The 14,640-nt window shown below is 52.6% G+C and overlaps 1 long non-coding RNA gene across 1 annotated transcript in view; it reads right to left on the bottom strand.

Moving 5' to 3' along the window:
• Window positions 1–14,640, bottom strand: part of LOC116494035 — a 102,943-nt gene that overhangs the window by 40,639 nt on the left and 47,664 nt on the right. The window lies entirely within an intron of this gene.

Here is a 14,640-nt window from a genome sequence, read left to right as displayed (position 1 = left end):
CCAGTCATCCACGAACAGGCTCCAGCAGCCCCTCCAGGTAATTCCTCGTGCTCGAGACAGCCCCGGAGAGCCATCGCTTGCCTCTTAATCCCCTGAAAATGTCCCTGGGCACGGCGAGCAGGTTTCCCCATGCCTGCTCCTTCCCCGGAGCCCCAGCTCCCCGTGTCTGCGGTCAGACAAAGGCTGCCTCCAGCCCCGGCTTTCTGCAGAGTTTCCACTCAGGTCAACGGGCCCATGAAGAAGAATGACAGCAGAGTGACATGCCATGGCCATGACGAGACGTGGCTGGGAGGGTTTTCCCCTGTCAGCTACGTTATGCTCAACCCCTGGATGCTGCCCCATCCCAAAAAACACCTCGCCAGAGCAGGGGAAGCCCCAGAGGTGTGCTCAGCTGGCGGCTCACCGCTCATTTCCACCTCCACGCTGTTGCTGAACTCATGTTTGTATTTATGTAGATCGAGATCCCAAGGGTAAGAAAAACGAAGCCAACCCCCTGCTCCTCCAGCAGATACACGAAGACAGGCTCGTGTATGCTCCTGGGGCAATTTTCAGCGCAAACATAGAGCAGCCCTTCCCAAAAAAACAGAGAAAACCTCCTCCTGCCAGGGCACCTCCACCTTTATTTTGGCCTTTGGTGCAGTGTTCTCCACCAAGGTCATGCACGCACCCTCCCAGGGTACATTGACCTGCAAAAACTGCTGGAAATAAACCAAACCCAAGGCACGGAGCACGCTGCAGGAAGGCACAAACCAGAGCGACTGTGAGAGACGGACACAACAATGAGTGGCTCTCCGTGCACGTGCTTTTTTTTTTTTGGCTAGGAAACACCAGAAAACAAGGCTTTCTGGATCTAAACGGCCTCGCTCTGCTGCAAGTGCTCTCCACTTTTAAAGCCTGCCTGCAGTTGTGTATATATTGCTCTATAAATATTTCATTGGCTCAAGAAAAGGGGAGTCCCCAGTGCAATGCCTTCATTTCGCCTTCCTCCTTCCTCGTGTCCCATACGATGCTCAGGCACGAGATGCCTCGGGCTGACCCCAAGCCCTCAAACTGCTGCCAGCTCCCCATGACAGCAGTGACAACGTCTAAAGGGATCACATGTTATAATTTCTAGAGCTGGGATCATCAGGATGCAGTTTTTTTTTTTTTTCTCTCTTTTTTTTTTTTTTTTTTTCCCCGCAAAGAGGCTGGAAACAGAACTGTAAAAGATTTTTCCCCCCCTCTTCTAATCATCAGCTTGTTTGAGTAATGGGCAAAAAGCGTGATATCCTACCACCTCCTACCAAAACCAGCTCCAGCAGCATTCCTGCTGCATAAAAAATGAGGCTCAGAAGGTGCAAGGAAGGAGAAATGGGGCAGCACCCTTCTCGGGCGCCTCCAGCTTGCTGCAGGCACATGGACGTGCCAGGTGAAATGCCCCTTTTCCCAGTGCATCCACAAATATTCACAAAGAGAAGAATAATAATTAGCAAATTAAGGTTTCATGCCATTTGGGGCTGGTCAGGTGAGAGAGGCAGCAGCACAGCGAAACCCTGGGCAGCCAGGATGAGAAGCACAACCCGGAGGTTTCTCCTCCGAAAGCCTTTTGGTGACCACCACCCAGGTCCTGCTGGCACTGCTGGGGGTCCCCAGCTTTGCAAAGGGACTTCACAGAAAGGTTTTTGCTCTCCCCTTTTCCTCTCTCCCTTGGGGAGCTCGCTCTTCCTTCACGGTAATGTCACTTGTGCTCCTCCCAGCCACCCTCCCGGGCTGGATCTGTCCCTTGGAAGGTCCAAGCCAGTGTGAAGGATCCTACCCAGCCCATCTGCAACCAGCCTTGAGACAAGAAAAAAAGAAAAAAAGAGCAGGTCCTACGCAAAAGAAGGAAAGGGAAGGAGGAGAGGGAGAGAGAAAGCATGACGCCAGCAGTTTTCGTGGTATTTGGCAGGGCTGGGAGCAGCGATGGCAATAATTTGACCGTAGTCTCCTGAAAACTGCTTGTCACAGATTTTCCAAAGGCTGGAAAATACAGAGATATATATTTGTAAGTAACCACCAGCCCCAGTCAGCTCATCTTGACCAGCTACTCCACAATGACATTATTCCACAATGGCATAATCCTTAGAGAAAAACCACAGCATTCTTGGAGCCCAAACAGAAACTCGACACATGCAATACCTAATGCCAGAGTGTGCTTTATGCCCCGCTTTCCTATGAGTCATTTTCCATCCCACTGTCTGTCGAAAATGCTTTTTGTTTATTTGTTAAAGATCCTCTCAGTGGCTTTATTGATGACAGAAGAAGGGAGAGAGCGGGGCAGAGATGGGGCATCCTTGGGACCTGCCACTGAACCTGGCCAAAACGAAGCCAGCCACTCGGGACGGCTGCCGCAGCCAGATGCTGAAGGGACAGGGCTAGAAGGGGCAGGGTCTATGTTTTTAAAACAAAGTTTTAAAAAGAAACTGGACCAAAAAAGTGAATTTGCTGCTCCATAATCCAAAGCAAAGGCTCGGCTCAGCCCTCACCTGCGTTAGCATTCACAGGAGGCAGCTCAGCATCGGTCCCTGGGGTGCACAGCAGAAGGAAGGTAAACCACCCCCCATCTGTTTAATAAATAAACTGAGTTGTGCTGTTTGATCAATCTGCACAGCCTCTGCAGCTCAGGCATTGTTTTCCAATTTGTTTTCCAATTTAATCTTGGCAAGACCCGTTGAAATGCTAGGAAGAGAGCAGCATCTTGTGTGGATGCTGCAGAAGCTGAGGGATGCAGGATGGAGCCAGGGCTGCTGTGAGCCAAGCCAGGCGAAGGCAGAGTGGGTGTCACTGTGCCTGCAGATCCCATCTCCACTAGAAATTTGACCACCTAAACCCCTCCACATTGAGGTAGGGCACTTGGGTCTGCTGCCCCAGTCTGTCTTGGTGGTAAGGTTGCTTGGTAAGCACGAGGCTGACCTTTCCTTTCCCTCCACCAGAGCTCCGAGGCTGTTTATAGACATCATGCTGGATTTTTGTGCTGGGTTTCAGGACTTTCTAAAGGGAAACAAGCAGAAGGACGTGTAGGCAGGGGGCTTTCTGACAGAGTCCAGCTGTGGCTAGCCAGGGGCTATGGGCAGGCAGACATCCGAGCTTGCTCCATCGCGCTCAAGCTACGCAAGACTGGCAGTCAGCAGCCCGCGGGTGGCGGGGCAGCCCGAATACCAGGGAGCAGCAAACAACGTGACCGCAGCCCGTCTGTGCTCAAAAAACACCCAAACAACGTCTGCACGGTCTGCAGGAGGCGAGATGAAGCGAGGGTTGTGATCCGTGCCATGAACCAAAGGGCCCCGGCAGACGCGCGTGCCACCGCCGTGAAGGGGCGCTTTGTGTGGGGCTCTCCCCAGATGGTGGGACTCGCTTTTCCCCTTAAAACTAATAATCACCCATCCGAAATGACAACATCAGGAAGGCCCCGGCTTCCAATAGGGGTTCTGTCTTCCCCAGCTTCAGCCCAAGACAAAGAATAAACTTAAATATCTCTATTTATACACGGGCATCGGGAATGCACGGCACAGCGAGACAGCCGAGGCGGCTCCCCTGCCCTACCTGCGGTGCTGACAGCAGATCCCCAGTGCAAACGCTCCGTGTTTGCCTTACAGTCATTCCTAAACAACACGAGCAAAGGTCAAAACGGAGTTCCCGGAGCAGGGCACATTTGCTGTCCAGATGGTGACAAAATCTGAAGGCCTTTTCTGTGAGCGGAATGGGCAAAGAGACGCTCTGCAGCCCCAGTGTCGCTCTGACCCTGATGCTGTACAGAACACAGCTGCTCTTTCCCTTGGGTTTACGCACCAGAAACGTGGTTTCCTCATCCATACAGTGCTTGGGCTCACATCACGCCAAGCCCAGCGATGGTCAGGGTCCAGCCCCTATGGCTGGAGTGCAGTGACCGAGTCCTGGTGCAAAGCTGGGGTCGGGAGCCCTGCCCGCAGCACAAGGGGGCTCCTTTCCAGTGCTTGGCACAAACCCTGCACGGCCGAGAGCAGTCCCACAAAACAGTGGGGGAAGAAGGGAAAACAGATCCAAAGCTGAGATCTACATCAGTTTACCGATGGGTTTTCAGGACACTGGGATTAGCTTGATGGTTTCTAACACGCACAAATTAATTCGTTGTCTTCTTGTCTTTGAGCAGAAGGAGGCGAGGTGCTTTGGAGCAGGTTATCTTCAGCAGCAATAGCTGCACACCCTTTAGCAAGATGCTTCAGCTGGGGATTCCTGGTGTAGCAGGGCTGCACAGAGATAATAGGGCTGGTGACGAGGATCAGGGACCAGGGGAACGGTACTGCCCTGGCTTTTGCCATTTAGCACTGGAAATCCAGCTGTGCCCAAGCCATACCTGGCACTACAGGGCACTCAGCCAGCTTGGGGACTGTGCCCCAGGTCCCACATTGGGCAGACACACGTCACTGCTTCATCCAGACCTCAGCACAGAGCTCAACACCCCTGCAGAAAGCACAGTGCGAAATCTCAAAGGAAAAAGAAAAAGAAAACCAAAAAACCAACAGAGCCGTGGCCCCAAGTCAAAGCGCTCGGTCCTATGTCCTGGAAGCGTTGCAGCAGACCGAGCACTGCAACCAGCCCCAGTTGTTTCTGTTTTGTTTTCTTGGCCTAATTTCTTTCAGGCTGTCAATAGCTGCATGTCCTCTGCAGAGCCAAGTATAAATCTAGTCAAGTCCTGACTTATCCGAGAGCAAAGAAATGTCCTTAGGATTTTTCTAGCCAGGAATGCGTGTATTTACGTTGGCCCGAAAAGTGCAATCAATAGCCCTGGAACAACGGTGCTGTCCACCTGACACCTCCTTTTTCTCTGTCCCATGGTGATCAAGCTTCCTACAACCAATTTTAACGAGTCCGTGCTACCAGGTGAGAACAAATGGCTCCGATGGCAGGAGAGCTGATGCTCTTCGAGCAGCGATTTTTATATCTCACTCCAAAGGCTGAAGCTAATGCAATGTGAAAACTATTACTCAATCACAGAGGAAAGCTAATTCTCCGGGACAGTCTGAAACATGCAAATATAACAATGATCTTTGCCATTTGCAACACAATGGAAAATTGCTAATAAAAGTTCCTATTGTGTCGGGGATGTAATACTAACCGCATGGTATTTCTCTTTCCCTCCTCCCTCCCTTCCCCTTTTCAGCCAGGCAGCTAAAAATGGCTTAAAACTTCCCAGCTCGAATGCTCTCGAGGTCAAACAGTGAGGCTGAAGGATGAGAAGGAGAAGACCGGGGACCGGCTGCTGCACCGTGTGCTGCTTGCCCTGGGCTCTCGGTGGCTCTGCCCGCAGTGCTGCCTTGAGGATGGACGCACCCCAAGTGCAGGGGACTGGAGCATCCCCCTCTAGTCCCCGTTTAATGCCACTCCATGCTCCCAGCACCATGCTGTGGGGTCAGGGTTGTGAAGTCCAGCTGGCCTCCCCCGTCCCCAACATCCCCAAAATGCACCTTCCTGCCCACGCCACCGCTGAGCTTGTGCACCTGGGCCCCATATAACATAATAGGGGCCCTTTCCCCATCCTCACGGGCAGGGAAAGCTGTGTGCACGTCCATATGCTGCACTGACCCCTGCCTACACCCTTGTCCCAGCCCTGGGGAAGGAAGCACAGGCAGGGGTTTCAATCCGAGCCAGCACTTTCACAGCTGGATGCCTACAGCCGGGCTCCTTGCCCCATCTTTTGGCACGGAGACGGACCCGATTGCTTTACCACCCACTCCAGCACCTGCAGCTCCATCAGCTCCCTCCTTACGCGGGGTCAGAGCTTGCAGGGATGCCAAAGGAGGGGCTGAAAACCCCGACCCCGAGCTCCCTGCTTCTGAGCTTCCCCGCGGGCCCTTCCGACTCTGACTCACTTCCTTCCTCCCCAGGTTTTTCGGCTCATTCAAGGAGGCTGCAGCAGCAGGACGGGGGTCAAACGGGTGAACAGAGGCAAGCACAGCTCACGCCTCTGCCCTGCTTCCTCGCGGGGCGTTTGCCTCTTCCACTTCACACATTTCCCTGCAGCACCCCCTAATCCTGCCAACCTCCGTGCCCCAGAGCATCGGCACCTCCGTCCTGCCCCAAATTCTCCCCACGAGGGAAGTTTGGGATCAAACACAGGCAGGGAGCAGAGCCCCAGATCTCGACAAGCTGCAGGAAATTTACCCGTTACAGGGCAAGCGGGGGCAATTAAAAGATTTCAGCTGAAACCAGTGGCTTCAGTGCTTCGCCGAGGCAGCCAAAGGGCTTAATTTCTGTGTGTTCGTTAATAATCGCATTATTTACCGGACCCATGTGCTCCCCATTACCTTCCATATTCCGATATTGAAGGGACATCTGAGGCTGGTTAGCCTGTTTGTAACGGGTCCATCTTCAGCTTTTTGGTATTTCCTGGCTGGCACGGGACCAAATCAACACACCACTCTTTCCATTTAAAAAGAGTCCCTCCGAGGAACCGCGTCAAGCAATTACCTCCTTCAGCAATTCCTAGCACACGAGCCACCCCGGGACTTTAATATAGATTTTTAGGGGAAAAAAAAATAAATCAAAAATCAAACAACTAAACTCAAAACTGAAAAACAACAATAAAAATTAAAACTCCTTGACCCATGCCGTTGTCCACTGGTGAGCTCATGCATGAAAAACAGTTTGGGAACTGGGAACACTTCACACGAGGAGGTATTCCAGGGTTTGGCTCTGTCTGGAAGGGGGTATTGATTTTTAAGAGGATCTGAGAGCTGCCTGCAGATGTCAGCTGTACGTCTGCAAGCGCAGGATGCGCTCCCAGCACCTGAAACTCTTCTGCTGGTTTCCCCCTTTAGCTTGCAGCTGTTGGGGGCTCAGGTGGAAGAAGCCACGTGAGGCAGCAGCATCCCTTCCTGGATGCTGAAGGCGTCTGCTCCAGCTGATTTAAGGGGCAGAGGTCAAAACCAAACCCCTTTTGCAGCTCTCTGTCCCATGCCTCGGGAACATTACTGCTCCTCGAGGTGTAGTTTTGCTTTCCCTGCTGCCATTCCTATGTTTTGTGGTGCTGGTGTTTAGCAAAGCCCTGCTTACAGTATGTTTCTTCTGCCCTGGGAATCTCAGCCTGGCTTCCACATCTGGTCTTCAAGGAGATGAAGCCTGGGAAAGGGCTTCCAAGTTCAGGCAGAGCGAGTGACTCACCCGTGGCTTCAGCACGAGCTGGTGACCCATCCTCAGCCCCAGACAGGCTTCCCCCAGCCAGCACCAGCCCTGGGCAGCAAATGTGCTCCGGCCCCAGCTGCATCACCCCTGAAGCTGGTCCCACAGCCCAGTCCACCAAGCGCCCTTCCATCACACCAGGAGGGAAAAAGACCTCGACCACCACACAGATGACTTCTGCAAACCACACCTGGGGACCAACAGGCTGATTTCTGCCCCGAACTCATGCCCACGCACCCGTGTGAAGAAGAGAAACGTTTCTGGGCAGTTTGTGTAGCACAGCCACAGCCCAAACTAGTAGTTTGTAGTGAGTCAGATCAAATTCTCCTCTAGGGCAGCCAACGACGGTCACAGCTGGGATCCAGCAGCTGACATGCGGGGTCTGAAGCTCTGTGAGAAGGCCTGCTGTCCTGCAGCGTTGAGGGATCAACCCACACGGGTTGGTTTTTGCAGGAAAGGGCACACCAGGGGGCTGGCAGAGCCTGCGAGGAAGGCTCAGATGCCTTTACAAGCCGGGCAGAAGGGAGCTGCACCCCCAGGCGGGTGCGATGCGCATTTGGAGAGATGCTCCTGGAGACTGCACCTTCTTCCACCCCACCATGTTCTCCCAAGCTAAAAGCCACGAAAACCCTGATAACTTTGCCTCTGTCCTTCCGAGGAGCCACCCTCCTCCTCAGGACCTTACCCACGGTGCAGGCTGCGATTACCAGAAAGGATCCAGCATGGCACGAGCCCCTTGGCCGCGGGCAGGGGGACCACCACCAGCTGCTGCAGCTCGTGATCACCTTCAATGCTGCCAGATCCCGCCGGCACGGCTTGATAGGCAGATCTGCTGGCGTTTCTAACCTCTCCAAGGTTCACGGGTGGCCCAGAACATGACAAAATATTGAGTTGTTAGCAAAGCAAAGAGATTTGGGCTGCGGTTCCTGGGTAGGACTGCCAGATGTGTCACTTTTACTCAGAGCTGCGCGGGGTGGAATTGGCAGATCATCGCCGCTGGGGAAAAAGCTGGAGGGGAAGGAAAGGAAGTCAAACAATTTCCCAAGTCACCTGTTTTCTTTATGCCAGTGCTGCCAGCTTCAGACTGAAAAGTGCAGCCTGCAGATTTATCTTGCATTAACCGGGATCCCCCTTCCACTCCGTTCTTTCACCCGCTCCCTCTGCATCCCTTGACTTGAGCCACTCGCAGGCATTTCACACCTAATTATTTATTATCCTTAATCAACTCTCTCATGCATCCAAGCCCTTCTCCTCCTCTGTAGCTGGTTTTAATTGGGCAGCTCCGTCCTCGGCGGCGAGGAGTTGTGCAATCTCCTGCACACATCTGCCACCAGCCCTGCTCCATCTCTCCTGCTATTTGCTTTAATCCCCAAAAATGAGCGCTGGGGCCTTTCTCCAGCCCGGCTGTTCAGGGAGAAGTGTCAGCCACTGCAGAGGGAGAGAGACCTCTCCAAGATAAAAGTTCCAGGCCGAGGCTTAATCAACACGACGGCCTCATTAACAGCACGGCCCAGATAACGCAATCCTTGCAGCGCTGGCATTCCTCCGTGCTGAGCAGGCACACCATAAATCAGGGGGAGATTGGGTGGGAAAGAAAAGCCCTGCGCTGTTCCCACGTGCCCCGATGGCACAGCTTACTGCCCCAAAGGCCCCAAATTTCTGCTGGGGTGGAGCACGTCCTGCAGGCACCCCCGAGGGCCAAGGCACCGGCCCAGCTCCCACTGGTGGAGGCAGCAGCATCGCCTGGAGCTCTGTAGCAGAGATGCTACAACCAATTTGCCCTGAGTAAAATCAGCCCCCGAAATCCCCACGGCATCAGACGTCCGCTTTGGAAAGCTGTGCTTAGAGCCTCAAACCTGATACGGGGTAAGGGGGATTTGGGCTCGTTTTCCTCGCCTTCTAGGGGCTCTTTCAGCCTGTCTGCAAATGTAACCTGAGCTCCTGCCTGGCCATCGGAGGCAGATAAATAAACGAGGCTGTGCCGCCCACAGCCTGCCCCAAAACCACGGTGTCCTCGCCCCAAAGAAGCCGTGCTGCAGAGCAGGCTCCCAGGAGCACAAAGTCCAGGCCCTCGAAACGCTCTGCAAGCAGGAGGAACAACAGGGGATCAGTCCTCGGTCCTTCAGAGAGGAGCTCTGCCCGGCAGCTGCCTATGCCACAGGGGAAAAAACTATTCCACAATGTCTGTTGATTTTCCATCCCTCCTTTCGAGGTAGCCTGTGATGTGTGCTCGCCTTGTGTGAGCTCTCAGCCCTGGTACAGAGCCACGTTGGCCTCCGTGGATGGGCTAAAGCATCATTAAGTAAACCCTGGTCTATAAGAGGAAGATTTCAGGGATGTTCTGGAGAATTCTCCTCACCCCACAAATGCTCACAGCCTCCTGATGCTGCCAGCGTCCACTGGGGGCTGAGAGATGAAGAAGAAGGCAGGGAGTTGTCTTCTCCTCGTAGCCCCCATCTGGAGGTGGCACCAGGGGGCTTCATCTCAGGAGCGTCCCAGCAGAGGCTCAGGGAGAGGCTCAGGGCAGAGGGATGGAAGGAAAGGCCAAAAGCAATCCACCAGCACAGCCCGTTTTCATTAAGACTGACTTCAGATTTGGCTTTCGTTCCCTCCTCATGTGCAGGCTGCTTTACATAAAAGGACATTTTTCACCCCAGCAAACAGCATGGTTTAGATTTACATCGAGGCTTTGGGTTTGGGTCTGCTCTGCCTGCTGTGGGAGCTTACGGGTAACAAATTTTCCCCGGGGAGCTCCGCAGATGATGGAGACCTTTCCCAAAAAAGCCTCCTGCATGCTTCTCGGCGTCTCACCTTGCACTTGGCAGCTGGGGGAAGGCGGCTGCATCTACCTGACACCAGGCAAAAATCCCTGCGGTTTGGATGCAGGGCAACAGGCAAGAATTTTGAAAGAGGAGGACACAAAGAGTCCCACAGACAAAAACCACTAACATCCAAACAGCCTCGCGTCGAATGCCTCGCTGCTGCTCTCATGTTCCCCCAGCACAAGGCTCTGTTGAGTCTCCGGAGCTGTCGGGAGGCAGGCGGTGGCTCAGGCAGCCCAGCCAACACTGCTGCCTCGGCAGACCTCCTCGTTCACAGCCCTGTAATCAGAGACAGGCCTGAGCAAAGCCCCGGATCCGAGGACTTCTAAACCTGCTGGGGGCAGGAAGAATCTAAACCCAAGCCCCCAGGTTTGTGAGACACCTTGAATTTCTCGTGGGGCTCATGAACACAGTGGATATGGATTTTTAAGGTGCTTGCAGTCTGAACCAAAATGACATTTCAAGGCCCAGAGCCATCTCTTCGGTTCATTTTGCAGCTCGTCTTTCACTTGAGAAGCAGTCGTCTCTCTCCTGCCTCGAGTGTACTGATTTTTTCCATTTATCCCAGAATAACAGCGCTTCTTCTTCAAGCGTTACCCTACGGGGTACCTTGCAGAGAACATCTTGGCAGCCTGTAAAACCAAACTCTTCCCCGCAGCTCCAGCTGTGTGGTTTGCGAGCAGGCAGACAGCGACCGAGGCAGATCTTCTGGAAACCCAGGCCTGACTGTCAGTGAGCTTCACCTCCATTTCCTCCGGGACTCTGGGACCTTCGTCATTCCAAAGCCCTTTTAAAATGTCATCACTTCAGGAGAGGCAGCCGGCGCTCCAGCCAAGGCGGGCCTGCTGGGTGATGGAGTGATGAGACGAAAGCTTTGAACTTTTAAACAGCCTGGAAAGCCAGGAGAAGCCAGAGCAGGAGCTTACATCACCCTATCTCGGAGACGAGCACGCACGGATTCTCCCCAGGCTCGTGCGTCGCAGCCACTGTCGGTCGGTGACGGGAAGCCAGGATGATGAGGCTCTGAGTCACCGCGGCAAGATGCTCTCCTGGGAGGAAGGAGCAAGAGTTTCCTCGCAAGAAGTAGTAATTTTTTTCCACCATAAATCTTCTAAGCACGGGGATGAGTCTGAAAGGTCACTGGGGCTTGGCACCGGTTTGGCACCGGAGCGCCAGATGGCTTTGATAGGGAGCAGAGCAGCCTGCTGCTGAGCTGTGCTCTGCCAACAGCCTTCACCTACAGCTGGACCTGCCTTCCTCACCTCCTGCTCTACGACAGGCAGAAGCCAAACTCAGGCTCTTTCAGGGTTGGAAATCCCAGTCCTACCTCAGGGAAGGGGAGTTTTGTCTGCATCTTTGCATGTTGCTTGTCTTTGTTTTGTCTTTTCCCTTCAGCAAGGGAAGGATTGCAGCTAAGGTCCCTGTTTGTGTTTTGAGAGGGGCTCTGGAGCGAGCAGTGAGCTCAACCTGCGTGTATTCTGAGCATCCTCAGTTGTCCCAGAGCTTCTGAATTTGTGGCAATGGTCCTGAGCACAGACAGCACCTGCACTTAGCCCCCATGCAGAGCTCACATCAGTGGGGTTCCTGGTAAGAGTCAGAGTTCCTTCCGTAGGAGAATAATTGCTGTTAATTGAAGTCCCTTTACAGGGGTTTGGAGGCAGAGCATCAGCAGCAGAGGACATGCAGATAGGAAACCCTTCATCTGGAAATCTGCAGGAGGTTTGCGGCACTCCGTGATGGTGCTCACACCGCCCTGGCAGCACGGTACCCGAGCGGAAAGCCCTCGAATGCTGGAGCTCTGAGCATCCCCAGGAGTGCTCGGGAGGGTGGGAGACAAAACCCCAGGAAAGCAGCTGTGCACAGCTTTAGCCCAGCCAAGACTGACCTCTTCAGAAAGGCTAGTGCTACCACAGCCAGAGAATAAGCACAGTAAGAGCAGAGAGGCTTCGGAAGAAGGGAGAGAAGAAAAGCAGGATGATGAGGACAACAAAAAAAACCTTGGTGCAATTACCTGGTATTACTTCTATTATTAATTAAAAGACATGGGAACAGCCAGATGATGCCGAGATTAAGGCTGTAATAATGTCTTTCCAAGGCTTCCAGTGTCTCTCCTAGCTCAGTATTTTGTCACTACAAGTGGCTGAAAGCAGATGCCTAGGGAAGGGTTTAAGAACACAATAAACATGCAGTGATTTTTCCCCCAGAATATTCTCCCAGCCTCAAAAAATATATATATAAAAAAAATTGCAGCTCAGAGATTTCCTGCGCTGAAGGAGGTGTTGTCTTTGTATTAAACACGACCCAGGGGATTTCTCTTCTACAAACCTCCCCATTGTCCCCTGGCTAATAACAGAACAGGAGAAAGAAGCATTTCAAACTGTATCGATGATTAGGTGTCAGCCTGACACGCAGGGAAAGAAATCTAAATGAGTTCACCTGCGCCTAAAAGGGAGGTCAGAGAAAGCCCCGCTCCTGCCTTTGACAACAAAACCTCGGTTCATTAACAAAAGTTCTGCAGTAAAATCTTTCCCCTGACTTAATGTGACCGCGCTCCAACATCCTTGGAAGGATTATTTCAACACTACAGGCTGAATGAGTTGGTTCATTAAGCAGCAAAGGTTGACAAAACCCACGAGGGATTTCTTCGTTGACCGTTGTTATTACTTCTACAAAATGTCTCCCTTGATTTTTCAACCAGCTGCGCGCGAGTTTTTGCTTTGAAAGCAAACGAAGGGGGGACCCATCGGCACCCAGACACATCTGTGTGCAAGTGTTAACGGGCCTTCGGGGGTGAGCCTTCGGGCTGGAGAACGGCGTTTAAAGGCGCTGGGCGAGGAGGGACAGCAGGGGAGATAACTCATTCCTCTTCTCGCAGCTGGGAAGTGGCCGCAGCTGGCCGCTTCGCCCCTCCACGAGGCCACTTTTACAGGGGTTTTGCCATCTGCTCCGCGTTGTTCCCAGTGACACACAACCTGGGCGAATGCAGAATCGCGGGGGTGATGCAGGAAACGATGTCCCCCTCGCACATCCCGCCCTGGCTGGCATCCAAGGAATGCTGCTGAGGGGCTTTCTGCTCCGCTGGAGAAGCCGGGGAGCGCGTTCAGCGGGACGTGCCCGTGCAGACGGCTTGGCCTAGGGGACCTGCCTTAACCTAATGCCTCAATCAGGAATTTCGGCCTGGTTTAAGGAAGTTTCTTCGCCACTCAGTAATCATGATGGAAAATTCATCGCTCCGAGATTTTTTTTTTTGTTCCATACGCCGCCTCTCTTCGCCTGCCTTGGCACTGCTTCGTGTTATCTCCGCTGCGCATCTCGGCCAGGCGCTAGCAGAAATGTAAACTCCAGGCTGGTTGCAACATCTCCACGGCATCTGCCAAATACAAGCTTCTAATTTGAGGTAGGAAGCCGATTCTATCATGCGACGAACCTCCAGCTCGCTTGAGTACCCACCACATTTTTTTCAGGGATCATGTTGAAATTGGGCAGAAAAGGATCTAGAAGAAAATTACACAGCCTTGCAGCCCTCGGCTGGCGGTTCACATACCACCAGCATCACTCAAAATAACTGAGAGAAACACACAGACATGATCCTGCTCCTGCACACAGGGCAAGCACAACATAGGGAAAAAAAAATCAAACACGGAATGAACGTTCACATTTTAGCTTAATTTTTGATGGCCCTAAAAGAAAGCTGCTTGCACATGCAGCACTTTTTGGCAATGGCTGCTAGGCAAGGCAGATGTTGGATTTTTATTTTTAAATGTTATAATAGTCCTTTAACTAAAAACTCTGAGATGATCTGGTCTTCCTCAGCCTCAAGGTGGGACCAACTGCATATCCCAGCCTGTCTGAGGACTGCCTGAAGGACTGGATCCAGACCCGGTGTTCCTGATTTCCCAGCTACTATTACTTGATCATGCCAGAAATCCCTTATAACCTTGGGGTGGAAAAAGCTACCGGTTCCAGCTTTGCTTTAGAGACATGGAAAAATGTATTTGTCTACGAGATATTTCCCTGTTTACTTATGTGGAGACCCATGTTCACGGGCACCTCTAGATAATGCAACGATACCACTAGATGTGAGAAACTCGTTTTATGGAAAAGAGAAGAATGGGAGTGACTGGAGGGGAACGTCTGCCCCACCCAAACCCTTTAAAACAACCCAGAAGCACAGAGGCCTTCAAGAACAATGCGGTGTGTGGGGAAGAGCACCTAACCAAAAAGAGTGTTGGGAAGATTTTGGGAAAAAAAAGGAGGAGAATGGCACCAAATCAACGCATTGGCAGGGCGGATGAAGAGAAGAAGAAGGAAAGAAGTTCTGCATCACACAAAGCTGCCAAATCCTTGTTTCAGTGGCACAAATAAATACATTCGGCCGTCTCCATGCCTTGCCTTTGTCACTCCCACACGGTGTCAGAGCAGCTAATTGCCATTTAAACCACTAGCAGAGCACCAAATTAGTGTCAGGGCCTCCCGCACCCTTGGGCCGCTGCCTTGTTTGTGTAGCCCACGTCCCAGCGAGGAGGCCCTGCTCTTTGTTAATGAGGCATTTCAGCACCTACTCGGGATCGTTACTGGTCTCTAATGAGGGCAAAGGTGTTTGTGGTATTTGACCACTCGCCTAATTAGTTTATAGCACAAA

Source organism: Aythya fuligula, chromosome 12 (genome assembly GCF_009819795.1).
Source record: "Aythya fuligula isolate bAytFul2 chromosome 12, bAytFul2.pri, whole genome shotgun sequence".
Taxonomy (NCBI): domain Eukaryota; kingdom Metazoa; phylum Chordata; class Aves; order Anseriformes; family Anatidae; genus Aythya; species Aythya fuligula.
This window is presented reverse-complemented; position numbering and strand designations above follow the sequence as displayed.